Source organism: Chiloscyllium plagiosum, chromosome 4 (assembly GCF_004010195.1).
Source record: "Chiloscyllium plagiosum isolate BGI_BamShark_2017 chromosome 4, ASM401019v2, whole genome shotgun sequence".
Classification (NCBI taxonomy): Eukaryota; Metazoa; Chordata; class Chondrichthyes; order Orectolobiformes; family Hemiscylliidae; genus Chiloscyllium; species Chiloscyllium plagiosum.
In genome coordinates this window covers 32957769-32979377 of record NC_057713.1, presented here as the reverse complement: position 1 = coordinate 32979377, position 21609 = coordinate 32957769, and the positions used below count along the sequence as shown (strand labels likewise).

The window sequence follows — 21609 nt, the reverse complement described above, 5'->3', positions numbered from 1 at the left end:
CATGTGAGGGAACAGAAGTAACTTGTACAGACTTACTCAAGTGGCATGGCTGTACACCTATTCCCGCATTGTCTTGTGAACTCGGCTGAATGAGCAGGTGCCTTTGGCATGCTCAGCTTGCAGGGATGTCAATGGCGTGAGTCCTAAATGATTTCTGGAAGCAGTGATTGACTCAGCCTGATGGAGCAGCCAGACTCCTAATGCCCTATAAATAGAGTCGGCTTATTCTCCCAAACATAGAGCAGCAAGAGAATCAGCTGTCGGCATTTTCCCTGAGCCTGAAAGAGTCACAGACACAGCTGGGAGCAGGACTCCTTCCACTATTACAACTACTAGGACTCAAGCTTTCAACTGGGATTTGGCAAAAAAAAAGGCAAAGAAAACAACATAGCGAAGAGAAAGATTTTGGTAAGTAGTGTACCTCATGTGAGTTGTTAATAATATTCTAAGCCCTTTTTATAAAGTTTAAAATATAAAATTGCAGGTTGATTGTTCACTTTACACCATCTTTAATTTTCTTTACCACAATTTCAATGCTGATTCCATGATAAGCCTTATTTGTGCGATTAGACCAAATTCATGCTCATAAAGGCGTAAGCATTAAAAGTAACGTGTTATGTGGTACGTTGCCCATTGAGGATTAAGGTTAGTTTTACAATCCAGTTCTTATTTGAAGAATGATATCTCTCAGCTAAATGAAGAGTTAGTCCATTTTTGCTATTCGACACATCAAGCTTAATCTGACAAGCCTTGTTCTATACACTACCTTCAAACGTTTATCAGTGAAATCTTTCAGTAGCAACTATATGAAGCGTTCAAAAGATTTGATATAAAGTATTTGTTGTTTGAAAGTCCCATATAGAACTGGAGTTTATTGACTGGAGATGCATTTTAAAAAACCTTTTCAAGGGATCTGGGTGTCAGTGGCAGGGCCAACATGTATTGCCCCATCCCTATTTGCACTGCAGAAAGTTATTGCCCTATCACCAGTTGCCCTTGAGAAGGTGACAGTGTGAGTCAAAATGTGTGGCGCTGGAAAAGCACGGCAGGTCAGGCAGCATCCAAGGAGTAGGAGACTCAACATTTCAGGCATAAGCCCTTCATCAGGAATGATAGTGAGCTACCTTCTTGAACTGTTACACTCCATTTGGCCTTGGTGTGCACACAATGCCATGAGGAAGGGAATTGCAGGTTTTTAACCCAGTGATATAGGTGTGAACAGGGCTCAGGGACCCCTTGCAAGGAGCCTTCAGATCTCTCTCCTATTCTGACATTTTTCAAGTGTTGTTGTCCTTTTCTGTACTTATACATGCTCAAAAACCTTTTCCAGAAAAGTAATTGCAACTTACAACACAATTACAGATAAAACAGGATAACCAGTATAGGTGCTGGATGTTGTTCTGGAAGAAGGGCAGGATGACTTACTGTAACAAAGGCTGAGGCCCAGACATTGATAGTCACAGGTAATACCAGCAATGTGCTTGCCTTCTCACAAGAGTGAGAAACTGTTGTCAGTGGTGGGGTAATTGATTTCTCCTTTGTAAAAGTGCTATTGAGAATTATAGATAAAGTATCCATGTGACTTAGAGATATTTATTAATCTCATTATACAGCTAAATCTGTGGGACTGTGATTTAGTTTACAAAGAAATTGTATCAATATTGCCATGACTCAATAGTTAATACAATATGTTAGCTGACTATTTCCTCTGACCTGAAAATAATGTTATAATTCTTAGATCCACTGTGAGTACTAGAATTACAGCTGAATTCAAACCACATGTATTTGAAGCTCTCTAGTCTTCTAATTCATCACCAAGTGAATTTGATAAATGTCATAGACCTCTAAGATCATACACTAAGATAGTTCCTTTGTCTATGTTATAAGACTACATTTTTAAAATGTAATGAATTAGTTGCTAAGAAGGTTAGCTATCCACTGGATGCAATAGAGGTTACATAAATTGGGATTTTAACCTTAATGCATTATAACAAGATTAGCAAAACAGTAGGAAACCAGATACCAAGGAAAAAGTAGAAATTAAGGGAAGGAGTTCAGAGGGTAAGGCAAAACAGTAAGGTTTAGAATAAGCTTAGCATATTGGAAATGAGGTAGCAAAGGAATAGGTTTAGTAAGAGAAGTCCACAAAAGATATAGTCCGGAAAAGAGCAAGAAGTAAAGTGTAATTAGCTAAACTGTTTTTTAAATTCTTTCAGAGGGTGTGAGTAGTGCTGGCAAGATCAGTATTTGTTGCCATCTATAATTGTCCTTGACCTGAGTGGCTTGCTATAAAAAGGCAATTGCATTGCTATGGAACTAAAGTCAAATGTATGTGGTAGCTTTCCTTCCCTCGAGGGCCTGAGTGAATCAGATGAATTTTTACAACAACCAATGATAATTTCATGGTCAACACTATTGAGAACAGCTTTACATTCCAGATTTTATTAATTAAACTTCAATTGCAGCAGCTGCCAGGGTGGGATTTGAACTCATGTTCAAATTAGCAGTTGTGATGTGATGGTCTCATGGTATTATCAGACTATTAAGGTAGAGAGTCAAAACGTGTGGCACTGGAAAAGCACAACAGGTCAGGCAGCATCCGAGGAGCAAGAGAATCAACATTTCGGGCATAAGCCCTTCAGCAAGAATGCTGCCTGACCTGCTGTGCTTTTCCAGCACCATATTTTTGACTCTGATCTCCAGCATCTGTAGTCCTCACTTTCTCCCATTAAGGTAGAAACACAGATCATGTTCTGGATTTGAATTCCACCATGACAGATGATGGAATTTGAATCCAATAAAAATGAAAATGAAACCATTTTTCCATAAATTTGAATCAAATAAAAATGAAGATGAAACTATTTTGTCATTAAACAATTTGTGATATCCATTTTGGAAGGACATTACCTGGTTTGGCCCATGTATCTGGCTGTAGAATATGGTTGACTCTTAACTGCTCTCTGGGCAATTAGGGATGGACAATTAATGCTGGGCCCAGCCAGTATCATCCACATCCTATGAATGAATAAAAATAATTAGCCTGGGATTCCTGTTATCTCCCATGAAGAACGTGGAGCAGAATGTGCTATCTGTGACATAGGAGTAGAGGAGCTTCTAAAGTAAATCTCAACATGGCTTCTCCAATGTTTGAGAGTTTTGGAATTGGTAGGGATGGAGGGAAAGTTAAAAATAACAAAAGCAGGTCTGATAAGTTGAGATGACATTAGTGTGTGTGTGGGTTTTGTGAGAATCACTAACAAGGCTGTCTAACATAATTTGGCTGGTTCTGAATGTAAAAGATATGGGTCAGTTGTTGGAAACATATCATTTAACAGTTCTGGAGGATTTAAAAGTGACTCTCCACTTTATAATTAAGATAGAAAATGCAATTTATCTCAAAATGCCGTCCATTTAAGATTCATAACATTGAAGATTTTTTTCTGTTTTCAAATTTCTCTCTACGCCTCTGAAGACCCAAGCTGAGACACAGTCTTCAAGGTGTCGATGACCGTCCTGTGCATAGCCAGTAGTTGTATGTGAGTGCTTGCTGCACACTATTTACTGAGTGAGCCATTGATTCCAGTTTTACTGGAGTCCCTTGATGTCATACTCAGTCAAATGTGTCAAGGGCAGTCACTCTAACTTAAGCCCTGGTGTTCCCATGCATCTGCCGCTCTTGCCATTCGATATGGTACTGTCTCTGGATTTGGAAGGTTCTATCTCAGGAGTTTCAGTGAATTTCTGCTGTACATTTTATACACGGTAACACTGCTGCATGAATGAGTGTCGATATTTTCTCCCTAATCCCTATGACTCCAGTTCTACTAGGGCACCTTGGTGTCACACTTGCTTAAATGCAGTTTCATGGGCAGCCCCTCTCACTCCCACCTCTGGAATTGGCTCTCTTGTCCACGTTTGCATCAGGTCTGTGATGTGGTAAGGAACTGAGTGGCTCAGGGAATCCAAACTGAGTGTCAGAGAACAAGTGCTTTGAATCTCTCCCCATTATCCATTGACCTTATAACAGTCGTGCACATTCTCTCTCCCCTTGACTGCAACTATTATCATTCCCATACCCACTCTGACCCTAACCTTTCCTGTTATATGCACTACCTATACTGTACAATCTGAGAGTCCTCTATGAGACTATCTAATACCCAAAAATGACTCTAGAACTTCCATCCTTACACATCCACATCCCACCTAACCCATTGCTAATCAGTCTGCGATTCTTTCATCCACTGACCAGCACCCGCTGTCCAACTCAAGGACCCAACCATTGAAAGCACCAATCCTGCCCTTTACAGTCTTCTACCCAAGATAGCCCCTCCTCGACTCATCAACATGGTCACCACATTTAGGAAGCTAGACTTATCTCTCCCCCACGCATCACTGCACCCTTGTCTTCTCTCCCTGTCTCAGACAGCCTCTCTCATGAGGCTACCCCTGCCCTTGTTTCTTCTTTCTCTCACTGGCTCAGTTCTAGCCCTGCCCTGAAGCCTTTTGATTGCTGCCTGTATCACAGACTGTTGTTGGACCAACATTCCCCAAAGAGGACCAAGCTTAACTCCTCACTCAAGTTCCAGCATATACATGACCTCACCTGCTGCACTTACAAGCAATTGTGAACCTGAAGCCAACAATTTGTAGCTTGCACGTAACTTACTTTGAAAGATGCACTTAATTCTGCTGCAATTGTCTTTTATTGACATAAATGCAAAACTTCTTGGTTTCTGCCAGTGGGAAGATCAATCAACTTGCCTTCAAACTTCCAAGTACGTAACATCATAGTTTAATCCTGTTTTTTGGCCTCCTGTACAATTAATTTTCCTGGTCTGCCAAGCTTCCCATGGCTGGCAGCAGCACAGTATTCTGCCCCAGGTTTGGGGACCGGATCTTGAATCCATAACCATCATCCTCCCAACTGCCATCATCAAGTCAGAGTTTAGGCATTTTAAGTAGGAGAAAGGCTTGACCTTTCATCTACTGCAAAAGAATCTCCAGGAATTTGTATCGTGAGAGTGGGTTGACAGGTTAAGGAGGCTGGAGCAGTGAATCTGAAATATTTTGAAGCCAAGTAATTGTTTCATGTGCAGAATCTGTCCAGCTTCACCAACTGGAATCCATTACTCCGCAAACAGCTGTGACTTCAGGGGAACCTCTTTCAGATTCCCTTCCAAAAATAGTGACTTCACATTCTTGCAAAACGCAGACAATTGTCGGGAGCTTTGATGGACATTCTTTCTGATGCATGAGTTGTGATCGCTTGCCAATCAGGACAATGCTCAGTTTTCCTACTTTAAAAACTGATAGTTAATAACTGATCTAGCAGTCACCAGGCAGAAATGCACTTTGCTGTTTTTAGAGTCATGTCTGAATTTTGGCCACAATTATGACACAGGGCATTGAATCCTAATACAGGGCCTAGACCTAGCAACAGTATGAGGGCCACAGAGCCAGGATTAAAGGCCAGGCCTTTATACCAGACCACAATCCATTATAATGGCACAGGCTTGTTATACAGGACCACATTACCAGGCCAGACTTGTGAACAGGACAACCATTTGTGCAAGATTGTGCAGGGTCAGATTGATGAAAAAGGGTCAAGGTTGATGATTTTTGGACAAAACATTGATTAAGGCCCAAATTAATAATGCCCAGGATGCCAGAACAAGGCTCATGCTGGAATAAAGCCCAGATTTCAACAGGTAGTAGGTTGAGCTATGTCAAAAATAAAGAGATGTCACCCAGTTTGAGTTATGAAAGTATACTGATTCCATGACATTTCACTGATGTCCTGGGAAAGAAATTATATCAGATCTGTATTTTTGTCTCCCTTTCAATACTTATGTTTCTATTTCTCACGTTTTTTGTTTTTGTTCGCATCTCATCTCTGTTATGAATAACTATATGCATGTCCTGATTTTTTTTCAGCATTTCAATATTCTCAGTCTTTACCTTAAAATCATACAGTCCACACTGACCCTCCAGACAGTGTGCCACCCAGACCCATCCCCTCACCCTATCCCTGTAACCCTGCATTTCCCATGGCTAACCGACTCAACCTGCACATCCCTGAACACTATGGGCAATTTAGCATGGCCAATCCATCTAACTTACACATCTTTGGACTGTGGGAGGAAACCGGAGCACCTGGCAGAAACCCACACAGACATGGGGAGAATGTGCAAACTCCACACAGACAGTTGCCAAGGATAGACCACCAGTTTCCTCATTTCCCCATCTCTCACCTTACCCCAGTTCCAACCAGTGAGCTCAGCACCATCCTCATGACCTGTCCTACCTGCCAATCGTCCTTTCCACCTATCCGCTCCACCCTCCTCTCTGACCTATCACCTTCATCCCCACCTCCATCCACCTATTGCATGCTTGGTTACCTTCTCCCAAGCCCCACTCCCCTCCCATTTATCTCTCCACCCCAGAGGCTCCCTGCCTCATTCCTGATGAGGGGCTTTTGCCTGAAACATTGATTTTTCTGCTCCTTGGATGCTGTCTGACCTGCTGTGCTTTTCCAGCACCACTCTAATAAGGATAGAATCGAACCAGGGTCCCAGGCACTGTGGGGCCTTTTCATTTCTATATGTTTGTCTGCATCAGTAATCCATCGTGAGTTAATTTAACTTTAGCAATTATCCCAAGATGTCTTCCAATATTTTAAAATATCTTCAAACCTCCAATATCAAATGCACAGAAAGTGGTGATGTAAATTCTAATAGTGGTTAGACCTTGTAATCTGTTCAAAGATGTTATTGCATACCCCTGGAGAAGGTGGGTCTTGAAGCTAGACCATCTAGTCCAGAGGTAGGGGGCCTACGATTGCACCATAAAAAATCCTCGTAAACATCTAAGTAACCACTTATATAGCCCAGCTCAGTTAGCCAGTGTTTGGCAAGCATTATCCACCAAAGCACAAGCTGTCTCTGCAATGACCACCAGCAGGTAACTGAGCTGTCAGTTAGTCCCTTCTTTGTGTTGCCTTTTTCAACATGGCACACTGCATTAAAATGGCTTTGCAATGTAATGCTCCATTTTGGTCAACTCTTTCTTAGCTCCTTAGTACCTGAAGTATTCAGTGAAAGCTGTCTCTGAATTTTTTATGTGAATAATTTCAATGAGATTGGAGATATGTCACATGCAAGGGAAAAACATTTCTGGCACCTCGCATCACTGCAATTGCTATGTAGGCCAAAATCCAAGCTCCTCCTCCTTTCTGGACCTGTGACATAAGGTGTAATTTTTACCACCATTCTCAAAACACTGGCATGTGTGCGCCACTTTAAAAATAAACATTCTACTTCATGTTTGGTGGACACAGAGCATTATGCTGTTAAATACAATATACTTGAATACAGTTGGCAAACTAAGAGGATTACCCATAATTAGTAATGAGATCATCCATATTGTTGCTGGGCATATCTGCGGCCGCATCTGGAATATTGTGTGCAGTTTTGGTCGCCATACTATAGGAAGGATGTGGAGGCACTGGAACGGGTGCAGAGGAGGTTTACCAGGATGTTGCCTGGTATGGAAGGAAGATCGTATGAGGAAAGACTGAGACACTTGGGACTGTTTTCATTAGAGAAAAGAAGGTTTAGGAGTGACTTGATTGAGGTGTACAAGATGATTAGGGGGTGAGATAGGGTTGACAGTGTGAACCTTGTCCCGCATGTGGAGTCGGGTGTTACAAGGGGGCATAGCTTTAAATTAAGGGGGGGGTAGATATAGGACTGAAGTTAGGGGTAAGTTCTTTACTCAGCGAGTCGTAAGTTCATGGAATGCCCTGCCAGCAGCAGTGGTGGACTCTCCCTCTTTATGGACATTTAAGCGGGCATTGGATAGGTATATGGAGGATAGTGGGTTAGTATAGGTTAGGTGGGCTTGGATCGGCGCAACATCGAGGGCCAAAGGGCCTGTACTGCGCTGTATTCTTCTATGTTCTATGTTCTATATGTCCCATACGTCTGTTTTGGGCCAAGATAAATCTATTTTTCAGTGCAATTTCTGAAGTTTTCCCATCAGTGAGCTGGTCATCTGTGTTTATTAAGTTAGTCATTTTTTTCCTACTTAATACTGTGGCTCATGATGTGAAGGGATAAATTGTTAAGTCCAGTCTGCAGCATTTAGTAGTACTACCACTTCTTGGCTGGAAATTTCTGGGTTCAAATGCAACCCCATGAGTTTAAGCATGAAACAGTATTTTACCAAGGTAAAACAATGTTAAAATCAGGTGAGATATTAACAATAATGATGTAAGACTAGTTGTCTGTTTAAGAGGATGTTGATTTCCTGGCACTATTTGAATAAAGGATATAAATTGTTACATAAATGCAATAGATTGCCCAATCTAACATAACATAGACCCCTAATGCTATCTCATCTTTTTCCCATCATCCATCCATTTGTTTTCTATCCCTTCACCATTTCCATCAGATCCTCTATTCCATGTACTCTTATGCCTGTGTGGTAAACCTGGCAGTGCAACATCCACCTTAGAGTCCCTCTCTTACAAGAATGAGGGAGTGTGGATGTAAACAGTACCTTACACATCTTTCAGGGCATCCAAGACAAATATTTTGAGGTAATCAATCGCAGGTAAACAAGTACTAGCTCAGTGAAGGTAATCTAAATTACGAGTCTCACACAAATTGAATACTTCATTCCGGTATTGAAGGAATATTGAACTTTAAGTGTGTCATTTCTGACATATTAAATTAAGGGTCTGCCTGATCTTTCAGGTCACAGACATGGTAATGCTTGATGAAGAACAAAGCCAGAAGTCACATGACACCAGTTATAGTCTAACAAAGTGCTGCTCCTTTGTCAGTGGCCTTCACCTGACGAAGGAGCAGTGCTCCGAAAGCTTGTGATTTCAAATAAATCTGCTGGATTATAACCTGGCGTTGTGTGACATCTGACTTTGTCCAGTCCAGTCCAACACTGGCACCTCCATATCATGATGAAGAACAAGGGAGACCGAGGTGATCTATCTCTCTAAAAATTAGCTGTTGTGTTTGCTAATGCAGCAACAATTACTTATCAAAGTATTTATTTTTGATGTCCTGCAGGCAGAATAAGTCCCAGTTCTATCTTTTCTGTGAACAGAAACTCTGAGGTGGACTTCTCAATAAGTTAGATTGGAGTCTCAATTCACTAAAGGTCTCCACATTTTTTCTATTGCAAAAGTATACTTTATTCATAAAGGAAATCTTTATGTACATACACAGTTACTAAAGCAGTTCAGGACAATTCAGTTTTTTCTTAACACAGAAAAAATTAACATTGGGGCTTGACTTTCTCAATAGCTGCAACTCGTCGAAAGGCAGTTCTTGATTATGCTGGGTACTAGGAACCATTTACATTGAGGCATTGAGAGGGTCTGATGGCTGAAAGGACCCCTGTTGTGCTTGGCAGAAAGACTTTATATGATAGTCTTTCCCCACTGCACCCTGGTAGCAGCTGCCCAAGCATTGCTGCATCCCTCAGCCCATAGTCCTGGACCTTGGAATATGCCAATGTGCAAGACTTCGCCAGGGCCAACTCTTTCAACTGGAAGACCAGCAGGTTTCTGGCAGACCAAAGTGAGTCTCTCACTGAGTTGATGGCTGCAGTGGATGTTTGTCTGAAGGTGTATCCCAGGGAACAAGACCATAGAGCACAGACTCCTGCATCACAGAGCTGCTCGGGTCGAACCTCACCAATAACCTCTGCCTCTTTGTCCAGACTTCCTTTGCAAAGGCACATTCCAGAAGGAGATGTGTGACAGTTTCTATCCCCCCGGGCAGCCACGTCGAGGGCAGCATGCCGTGGCACAGAGAGTCAGGGCATGTATAAAGGATGTCACAGGCAGAGCCCTTCTCAGTTCAGTGCAAGCCAAGCAACATCTTGGTGCTTGTTAGAAAATTTCGGTAATGAGACAATCTGCCAAATGACAGTTTGCTCAGGATGCACCTGACAAGATCAACCCTCTTATTGTCCTGAAGGGTCTCAAGTACACTATGTGCTGACTGCTTCCTAACAGACTTGTGGTCAAATATGTTTTTCTTTACAAATTTCTGCATGAGGGACAAATAATATGCGATAGTCCAACTACTTGGAGGGTTCCATGGCACTGAGGCCAGACCTGTCCTTTGTAACAGAGGGAACAGGTAAGTAGTGATACTTGGTGCTTGCATACCGAGGGTCCGCGCATAGCTTAATGCAACCACACACAAAGGTAAGATGGCATTGGGTAAGTTCTTACCCCCTTAGTCCAGCACTTTATACATGGTATCCCTTCAGATCTGCTGTCCATCTCTGATCTCCAAATGAAATAAAAGGTTTTTACACATGTCAGACAGTCAGCCAGCTCGACAATAAAAGGTTGGAACCAGCCTCAGTCAGTAATGGGACATTTATTAAACAGAGTGACTATACAGCAGATCCTGCGATTATGTATTGTAAGTAACTTAAGGCCCTAAAGCCAAGCTGACAGCGATTCCTGTAGGGATGGATCAGAATCTCTTCCTGTCCTTGTTCCACACAATGGGAGGGCTGGCATTCCCTTTGCTTGAGGTCGTTGTTTGTTCAGTGTTGATAACTCCAGCGACTGACACATTGTTGGCCAACAATTCACAGCTTATCCATGCTGAGTCTGCAGCCCCCTTCTGTGAAAGCATGCAATGATCAGTAATTAACTCATAGTAACTGTGCGGAGCCAAGCCGAAAAGCTTCAAAAAATTGGGAGACACTTGGAGGTGTGTACGTGGACGAGATCAAGAGTACAAGAGTGAGTTCGCTACCTGTACCATTACCCCATGCTGGTGCAAATTACTGGGACTAGGTGAGGGGGAGGAATCTTGGACTTAGGTCCATCCATGCAAATCTGGCCCAAACTATTTCAAAAGTGTTGGAAAAGTAAATAACCTTACTGAGGCGAGCAGGGAAAGGGGATTCAAGAGCATTTGCGATGGAGTGGGTAAGTATGGTGGAGTCAAGTGGTAGCTGAAGGTGTAAGGCAACAAGGCAACCTATTGACAGCAACTCCTACATATAGGGAGGCCATATTGGCTGAACAAACTGAAATGAGAGGAGCATTGCAAGATTGAAACTGGATTTGCTTCTGCAGTAGGAGGAAAGTGTCTGAAGGGCAACAGGTGACCTAGAGTTTTGCAAAGAAAATGTTTTCTGAAGTGGATCAATCTTTTCAGCCACAGAATCAGAAATTGCCGAAAGAAAGTCAGCAGGTCTGGCAACATCTGTGGAAAGAAAGCAGAATTAATGTTTTGGGTCCAGTGACCCTTCTTCAGAACTGATTGTAGCCAGAAAAATGTTGTTTTTGCAGAAGATAGGGTGAGGAGAGGGGGTGAGGAGTAAACAATAGGTGGAGATAGAGCCCAAAGAGAGAAGATGACAGTTGGACAGATAAAGGAGTAGATAATGATCAGCCTAGGAGAATGAATAACTGCTAATGTGGACTGTTAGCGGCTAACAATGGGCTGTGTGTAATAACAAATGATGTGATAACAAGACTTGTGTGGGGGGGTGGGGAGGGCGGGTTGGGGTGGGTGAAGCTGCCTCAAGCCCTGAAATTGAACTCGATATCGAGTCCAGAAGGCTGTAGAGTTCCCAAGCGTGCATTGAGCTTCACCGGAGCATTGCAGCAAGCCTGAGACAGAGATGTTGGCCAGGGAACAAGGTGGTGTGTTGAAGTGTCTGGCAACTGGAGGCTATGGTCTTTTTTTATGGATAGAATGTAGATGTTCTGCAAAGCGGTCACCCAGTCTATGCTTTGTTTCCCCAGTGTAGAGGAGATCACATTGTGAGAAGTAAATGCAGTAGACTAGATTGTGTGAAGTGCAGGTGAAGCACTGCTTCACCTGGAAGATGCGTTGGGTAAGCAAGGAGGGAGAAAGTAAAAGGGCAGGTGTTACACCTTTTGTGCTGGAAGGGAAAGGTGCTGGAGGGGTGTGGGGGAGTGTTTTGAACCTTCTAAACACAACATCGAATTCAACAATTTTAGAGCTAGAGGCACCTTCCCCTATGTCCTTATCCCAAGCCTCACACACCAGGCCTTGTCCACCACGTGTTCTGCTATTATGCACAACCTATTGTTAGCCACTAATAGTCCACATTAGCAGCCATTCATTTTCCAAGGCTGATTGTTATCAACTCCTTTGTCTGTCCAAGTGTTCTTCTTTCTCTTTGGTCTCTGTTTCCACCAATTGTTTACTTCTTACTCTCTCGCCCCCCTACCCTATCTTCTGCATAACAAAAGTCCTTTTCCTAGCTACATTCATTTCTAACGAAGGGTAACTCGACTAGAAACATTAACTCTGATTTCTCTCCACACATGCTGCCGGACCTGCTGGGCCTTTTCCAGACATTTCTGTTTGCCAGCATCCGCAGTTCTTTTGTTTTTTTTTGATTAATGCTTTTAGCCGTCTTTTATTCTCCCCCTGCTTCACCCTCATCCGCAGCTCTCTTTCAAAAGCCACAAAATTTACACCTTCCCCGAGCTATCTTTAACATTGTTCACACTCGTTTTTTAGTTTTATGAAGCAAGTTCGAATGAGGGGGCAAATATTTAAGTTGTACGTTTGGGATCAGTAGAAATATAGTTAGGCCGAGTGGGCGGGCAAAGTCGCAGCAGATGCTGCCCCAATTGGAAAATTATGAAGTTGACTATTTCAAATCTGAGAAAAACAAATTGAAACATCTTCTCGCTGTTGAGAAACAGAGATAAGTGGAGCAGCGAAAGGTTTAGTGTTCCTTGTGAGCAAATCACTTAAGTTAAGTGCACAGATGCAAAAATGCAAATGGGAGTAGTTGTTGGTTATCTGAAGAGGTTGGAATGTAACTGAGAGGAAGTTATGCCTTAGATGAACCTCCATGTCCTGAAGAACTCGACTTTACCTCAGCATATGGCTCACACCTCTCTTCAGGAATGTGAACTGGATGGATCAAGATTGTGCAGTGGAACTTGAAAACATATTTTCAAAATACAAACGATCTGCCGAACACCTTTTATGACATAATCTTGTGAAAAATGTCCTGTAATTTGACTAGAATTTCTCATCTTGCAGAAGACAGGAGGTTTTGGATCTGAGGGCAGCCAATACTGACCAGCAGACAGCCAGTAGAAGGACAGGAGGCCAACCATCCCAGTGCTTGAAATATCTGCAGCAGACTCTACAAGTGCAGCCTGTGAGTACTCAGCATTCCATTCATTCTCTGTCAAAACCATAAAGGTCAAGAGGACAACCCGGCCAGACTCTGACACTGCTGCATTGCTTACAAAGGCACAAGTGTTCTTAAAGGGGTACCTTCACAGAAAAACGTTTGGCTAATTCTTTGACTTACTTGCCAATAGCCAACCATCGTCAGACCACAACAAAACGACGGTTGGAGGAAGAACGCCTCATCTTCCGGCTAGGAACCCTCCAACCACAAGGGAAACACAATTCCATAGCCAACCTGCGTCAGTTCTATTATTGCGAATCATAAACCAAATTGGAAAATTTAAATATTTTAGGTTGTCCCCATTGGAAAAGGTGTTGTCTGCTCTGCTGTGCATAACCTTTTTTCATTCCAGATTTCCAACATCATTTTGCTTTTGCATCAGTATAATAGTTATATTAGTTCCCTATTTATTAAGAAGCTTTAGACCAGTAATCCATAATTTCAAATCCCATCACATAATTTGAGAATTTGAATTCAGTTAAAAATTCTGGTATGAAAAGATGAACTGTGACTGAATGGGTTGAATTGCACCATAGAGTCATACAGCACAAAAACAGACACTTTAGTCCAACTAGTCCACGCTGACCATGTTCCCGAACTAAACTTAGTCCCACTTGTCTGCATTTGACCCATATCCCTCCAAACCTTTCCTTTTCATGTACTTATCTAAATATCTGTTAAATATTGTAACTGTACCCACATCCACTACCTCCTCTGGTGGTTCATTCCACATACAAACCACTCTCTGTGTAAAATGTTACCTCTCAAATCCTTTTAAATTTTTCTCCTTTCATCTTAAATATATGCCCTTAGTTTTGAACTCCACTACCCTAGGGAAAAGACCCTCGCTATTCACCGGAAAATCAATTGGGAGAATGTGGCAAGATCAGAAGAATGAGATTCTCGACATAAAGACAGAATGTTCAGATTCGCACCCCATAAAGTTAAATTGACAAGAATCACACTAATAAGTGGCTTATTTGAATACATTAGCATCTCATTATTACCAATGTAGGCCTCATTTATAAGCAGTTGGCTATTCTTCATGTCAAGAAACTAGACAGTGAGAATTCCCGACATGAAATCTGAATGGCTCCAGCTCACCTCTTACTCTTCCAGTCTTCCATCTTGGCCTCAATCCCCAGTATGTTGGGGCACCAACTAAGAACAGGATTAGGCCATTCAGCCCCTTGAGCTTGTTCTGTTATTCAGTGAGATCAAAACTAACCATCCTAACATCATCCACCACTTTGGCTGTAGATTCCTTCTTACCCTTAGCTAGCAATAATCTACCTCAGATTGAAAATGTCTAACTGACAGGATCTACTGCTTTTGTGGGAGAGACATTCATACACCTTTGCATGAAAAATCATTTTGAACTGCAGTATGGTCTGGCTCTGATTATAAGATTCAAAATAGGTTGCTCTCTACCCTATCAATTTCTTCAAAATCTTAAAAAATATCTCTATCAAATGATGCATTAACCTTCTACATACCAAGAAACACATGGCTAGTTTGTGGAATTACTCCGTATAATTAACTCCTGAAATCCTGGCAATATTTGGTTAATTTAGTTTTGCATTCCTTCCCAGGTCGGTAGATCCTAAGATAGTAATTTGGTCATACAGAACTTGGGTATTATTGATAAAGTATAGATTTTGTTAAATATTTTTGCCTGCATTCACCACAAAAAGTCACATAAAAATAAATTCAAAGGGAAGACCAACAGTTATACCACATGAGACACAATGCTACACATTTGTTGTTACATATATTAATATGCAGGCTCTTTACAGTCAAAAAGACCAAATGACCAGAAGACCATAGAACATAGGAGCAGACATTAGGCCATTCGGCCCATTGAATCTCCTCCGCCATTTGATCATGGCTGATAGGTTTTACAACCTCATTTTCCCACTTTCTCCCCATAACTTTTGATCCCCTTGGCAATCAAGAACCTATCTATCTCTGTCTTAAATATACTCAATGACCTGGCCTCCACAGTCTTCTGTGGCAATGAATTCCACAGATTCACCACTCTCTGGCTGAAGGAGTTGCTCCTTATCTCTGTTCTAAAGGGTCTTCCATTAACTCTAAGTGTATGCCCTTGGGTCCTCACCTCTCCTACCAATGGAAACATTTTCCCAACATCCACTCTGTGCAGGCCGTTCCATATTCTCTAAGTTTTAATCAGATCTCCCCTCATCCTTCTGAACTCGATCAAGTTTAGTCCCAGAGTCCTCAAACGTTCATTATATGTTAAGTCTTTCATTCCTGGGATCATCCTCATAAACCTCCTCTGGACCAGCTCCAGGGGCAATACATCCTTCCTGAGGCATGCGGCCCAAAATTGCTCACAAGACAACGTGTGCTTTGCTTCAAATCAGCAAAATAGATAATAGTCATTCAAAGATTCATTCCTCAAGGGTAATGTCCTGACACATCAGAGATTACCTATTTGGTTTAAAATTTAAACAAAATGTGAGGCAGGTTTTTTTTTACACAGAGAGTGTTAGGTGCCTGGAAAGCACTGTCAGAGGAGGTGGTATAGGCAGATATGATCACAACACTTAAGAGATATTTAGACAGACACATGAAAAGCAGAAATTAGAGGGGTATGGAATATATGCAGGCAGATAGGATTAGTGGCATTTTGGTTGGAGCAGACATGTTGGGCCAGAGGGCCTGTTCCTCTGCTGTACTGTACTGTTCTATGTTCTAAGCCTGGCAGTTAACTGTCAGTCATCATTACCACAAAACAAGTTTGGAAATATGTCCTATTAGATTAGATTAGATTACTTACATTGTGGAAACAGGCCCTTCGGCCCAACAAGTCCACACCGACCCGCTGAAGCGTAACCCACCCAGACCCATTCTCCTACATTTACTCCTTCACCTAACACTACGGGCAATTTAGCATGGTCAATTCACCTAACCTGCACATTTTTGGATTGTGGGAGGAAACCGGAGCACCCGGAGGAAACCCACGCAGACACGGGGAGAATGTGCAAACTCCACACAGAGAGTCGCCTGAGGCGGGAATTGAACCCGGATCTCTGGCGTTGTGAAGCAGCAGTGCTAACCACTGTGCTACCGTGCCGCCCACATGTTCTTAATTGTTGCATTGTCCATGGTAATGCCATAACTAACTCAATTCCACTGGCCATTAATCAACAGTCTGTTCCCTGTAATATAAATTTTAATTTTTCCTTTGAATTGGTATTCTTGTGGGATTGTCCTGAGGAGAACAAGTTGAAAAGCTTTGGCAAAATGTGTCTTTGTTTCAGCAATGTCCAACAATGGTGTGCTCAATGTTCTAAATGCTCTCCAACCATAGGTACATATAACTGCAGCAAAACCTCTTCCCTATTATAATTTAGTCTTCGAGACAGAGTTACATATCATTAGCCATTTTCAATTTTTATTTGCATTTTAGTCATTGTGCAGCCAGAGCTCTGAAACCTTTTTGAACCTCTGACCACAGTCCATAATTTTACACCATTAAAAAAAGATTCAGAGAAGGTTCACTAGGATGATCCCTGGTATAGGAAATTGTCTGATGAGGAAGGGCTAAGCAGGCTGGGACTCTGCTCATTGGAGTTTAGGAGAATAAAGGATGATTATATTGAAATATATAGAATTGTTAAGAGGATTGACAAGGGAAATGCTGAGAGAATGTTTCCCTCATGTGAGAGTCCAGGATGAGAGGGTATAGTCTCAGAATAAACAGGTGCCAATTTAAGACTGAGATGAAGAGAATTTTTTTCTCTCAGAGATTTAAGAAACTTTGGAACTTCTCGCCACAGTGAGAGAGCTGTGGGGCAGAGTCCTTGTGTATAATAATCAATGCTGAGATAGATAGATAGATTCTTGATTAGTAACAGAATCAAGGGTTATGGGGAAAGGGCAAAAAAGTGGGCGTGAGGAATGTCGGATCAACCACGATCCTATTGAATAGTGGGACAGGCTCGAGGGGTCGAATGGTCTACTCCTATTCCTATTTATTATAGTTGTTATTGTCTTACCTATCCTTTCTTTGGTCCAAAATAGAATATCTTCTGCATAGCTATATTAAAATCCATCTTCCCCAATTTTGTCTACATAATTTAGCAAAATCTCAATGTAATTTTGTGTTCCCAACTACATAAAGTCATTTAAAATTTCTGCTATTGGCAAATTGAATTACAGTACAGCTTTAAATGCACTTCAAAATGCTTAAGTGTAATGTATAAGGTGCATGATAGTGAAGCACCTTAAATAAGTGCAAGTATTTATTTATTACATCAAGTATGGGCTAATATTGGTTACATTATCACAGATAGTCATGGACAACACATATTTTAATGGGGCACAAAACGACCTTCACTTTGATTTTTACAAGCTTGGTCCTGTTTGCCAATCAAGCTACTGGTTAACTTGAAAACTTCCTTCAAGGAGAAAATGTTAGCTTTATGATGTTCTGATTCAATGGAATTTGTTAAACATCAGTGACTGATGAATGTGCATTCATTACATTTGCGCCAAGCTATTTTTAACCTGTTCTGCCTGTTTTTTCTGGATCTAAAGTGCTTTATCCATCTTTCTACATGAACCTGTTCAATGTTTCCCTTGTTTAGTGGCAGCTCTTTGGCAGCTCTGTGTAGAATCAGGCCGTCAAGCAGACTGCACCCTACAGCAATGATCAGCTGCTGCTATGCTTCATAAATGCAATTTCTTCACCAAAATAGGCGACTGCATCCTTTCGCGATGCTCGCATGACACCTGTTGAAAGGAAAATGTTATTGCAGGGTATGGTAACAAAAGGGTTGGAAGCTCACCTTGTTTCTTTGGTAGAATTCCTGTAGTGTGGAAAAAGGCCATTTGGCCCATTGAGTTTGCACCAACCCCCCAAAGAGCAACCCACCCAGACTCAGCCCCCTATCCTATCCCCATTACCCTGTATTTAGCATGGTGAATCCACCTAACCTGCACATATTTGGACTGTGGGAGGAAACTAGAGCATCCAGCAGAAACCCATGTGAACACAGGGAGAACATGCAAACTCCACACAGACAGTCACCAAGGCTGGAATCACATCCAGGTCCCTGGCATTATGAGGCAGCAGTGCTAACCACTGAGCCACCACGCTGCTCATTTGTATCTAAAGTTAACACAGTGTGCACTTGCTAATTGAGAGACCTGAGGTGTGTCTGAAATTGGTTTTTGGAACTCATCTCATTAAGTTTGATGACCTGTTGTCATATGTCACACTGCCACAAGCAGCTTGTCCATGTTAGAGATCTGAAGTGGTACAGTTAATGTAGGATATATGAACTTTCAAAAGGTGTTTCATAATGAACCTGCTAATCGAATTATATGATATTAAAGGCAAAGTGAGAATATGGATATGAAATCGGGAAAGAGACGGAAAGCAGAGTATAGTAGAGATAGTTGTTTCCCAGACCAGAGAGAATGGTGTACCCAGAGGCTAAGTATTGGAATCACTATTCTTTGCAAAGTAAAGTCATAATCTGGACTTGGAGATATAAGGGAAACGTTTCAAAATTTCAATGTAGTCAGATCGTTAAAATAAGTAGACATGTGGAAGGTGCAGTTTAACACAGAAGGATGAAGTGATACACTTCTGTAGAAGGAAAAATGAGAACTGTTATCAGGTAAATGTTTCATTTTTAAAGGATGGTGTGGGTGAATTTCTAATAATTTTGGAGATTCCAGGATAGATAGTGGAGGCTGTTTAAAATAAAAATGTTATTCTGGGTTTTGTAACACAGGAAAGGTTAGAAAAGTAGGGATGCCATGCTAAACCTTTACAAAACAACATCTTACAAAGCGTATAGAGACGATTTGCTAAAATATCACTAAGGGCTTCAGTTATGTGAGCGAATGCTGAATTTGTTTATTCTCCTTGATGAGAGATTTGATTGAGGTGTTCGAAATCATGAAGGATTCTGTAAGAGTACATTAAAGAGAAACTGTTTCCAGTGGCACAGGGATTGGTTACTTGTGGGCAGAGCTCTGAAACCTTTTTGAACCTCTGACCACGGTCCATAATTTTACACCATTAAAAAAAGATTCAGAGAAGGTTCACTAGGATGATCCCTGGTATAGGAAATTGTCTGATAAGGAAGGTTTTACAGTTTTTCAGATACAAATTATGAAGGTTTTAAAGTTTTTCAGATAAAAAGGGAAATGAAGACAATTTGTTTCATTCCCTGACTTGTTATGATCGAGAATGCACTTCAGCAAAGGTTGGTGGAAACAGATTTAAAATGAATGTTCAGGACCAAGGGAAAAACACAAGGAAATATGACTAGTTGGGTAGCTTCTTTCTGTAGAAATTCAATGATCCCTATGCAGATGCAATGGCGAAACCAAACCTTAGCTAAGTGCCAAAGAGGGAGCAAGAGAACAGGAGGGACTTGATCGCAGCAGGTAGTGGCTGTCAGGAATTGTGAGGAATATTCCTTCTCCTCCTGGCTCTGCATGAATTTAGAAAAGCTGAACCTTCTGGTGGCAAACACTGGCTAGTCTGCATTCACATCTTGTGCAAGGAGTTAGCCTCAGCCCAGTTTACCTTCGAGCAGACATTAGTACACTCCCAGTTAATTGGAATCCTGGGGTCTAGATTAGAGAGGTGCTGGAAAAGCACAGCAGTTCAGGCAGCATCCGAGGAGCAGTAAAATCGATGTTTCGGGCAAAAGCCCTTCATCAGGAATACAGGCAGAGAGCCTGGAGGGTGGAGAGATAAGTGAGAGGAGGGTGAGGGTGGGGAGAATGTAGCATAGAGTACAATAGGTGAGTGGGGGTGGGGATGAAGGTGATAGGTTGGTGGGGGGGAGGGTGGAGTGGATAAGTGGAAAAGAAGATAGGCAGGTAGGACAGGTCATGGGGACAGTGCTGAGCTGGAAGTTTGGAACTGGAGGGAGGTGGGGGAAGGGGAAATGAGGAAACTGTTGAGGAAATGACCTGGGAGTTGCAGTGGGAGAGGGACTCCCTGAGATTCTTGTATAGAGAGGAGGAAAACTTCTTCAAGGCAGGCATCCTTACAAGAGGATTCGCAGTAGGGTTAAAATCTTTTACCTAATTGGAATGCTGGGCCAAGTCCCTACAAAATTCTATTTCAAAATTTATTTTTCCAACTGGGAATTGTACTCAATGTTGTCCACTTTGTACCTTGCAATTCATCTTCATAACGTTCATGCAATAACTAATAGGGGCTCTTGCAGCATAGTGTTTCCATGCCAGAAAGCCTAGGTCCAAGTCTCACCTGCTCCTGAGGTGTGTAAAAACATCTCTGCGCAGGTTGATTAGAAACTACCTATAATGTGTAGTGATGCAGGTTAGAGTAATCTAAGACTAACTTTTGAATAGGAGAACGTAAAGCCAGTACAGGCAACGAAATTCACAGCTTGCGGATTTCTGGTGTTGTCAAGTCCTTGTGGGACATTGTTCCATGGCCATTAATTACCCTCCTGTGCTTTTGAAAGTGGCTATTAAATCATAGAATATGTCAGAACTTTTTTGAGCATTTTTTTATAACACTTAACAGCGGAGTTATTGGGTCAGAGAACTTTTGCATGAGTTTAAGGGCATCGACTTGGCTGATACTAATATAATACAGGCAAAGTAGTCAGGTTTGGAAGAGAGGTTAACCTGGAATCACATCTGCTTGATTTGTGTGCATCTTAAAGCATAGCTTTAATTGGAGGATAATAGGTTTTATATTTGGACGGACAAGATCCAATGGTTCAAATTGCATTTTTTGTCTGACCAGCTCCTATATGGAGGATTCTTCCACAAAATCACCTTGCACTGGGGCTCACCAGACAGTGAGCTTGATTTCCCTTCCCATGCTATTCCAGATGGACCTGGTGTTACCCAGTCTGAGATAATCTGGCAATACAGAGCAAGGCTAAAACCTAGAAATATGGGTATTCAAACCTGTATGACTCAGCTCCACATTATTATCAACTGAGGCTTTTTGTTTTAGGATTGGCAGGAGTGTGGAGGTACTCTGAGGATGTAGCAAAGAAGAAATGCTAATATCTACCCTAGCAATTAGGTTTGAGCAAACTACTATTTATACCTTCACCTTCATTGAGTTTTCAGCAGGGGTTGGTGCCTGCATGGGCTAGATGTATAAAATGATTCAATTTATTTTTAGGCTATTACTTCTCAAGAGTGTTCCTCAATCAGTGAATAATCTTCATCAGCTCAAGGTAGGAAAAAGGGGCATATTTAATGGCATTAGAAATGATTGTTTTATGTAGTATTTTTCATGCCTTACAATACTTCAAATTTTACTGCCCCTTTCATTTCCACCTTCTCCACACTCCACAGCCAACCGCCAATATTTGCTAATGCAGTCCC

The 21609-nt window shown here is 41.8% G+C and overlaps 1 protein-coding gene across 1 annotated transcript in view; it reads left to right on the top strand.

Annotated features, from left to right (window-relative positions):
- The first annotated feature begins 253 nt into the window (after positions 1-253).
- Positions 254-21609, top strand: part of LOC122548929 (xin actin-binding repeat-containing protein 1-like) — a 32234-nt gene continuing 10878 nt past the window's right edge. Inside the window, exons 1-3 of the mRNA XM_043687915.1 lie at positions 254-408; positions 13083-13203; positions 21404-21458. The gene's annotated coding sequence lies outside the window, so the exon portion shown is untranslated. The remainder of the gene's footprint in view (positions 409-13082; positions 13204-21403; positions 21459-21609) is intronic.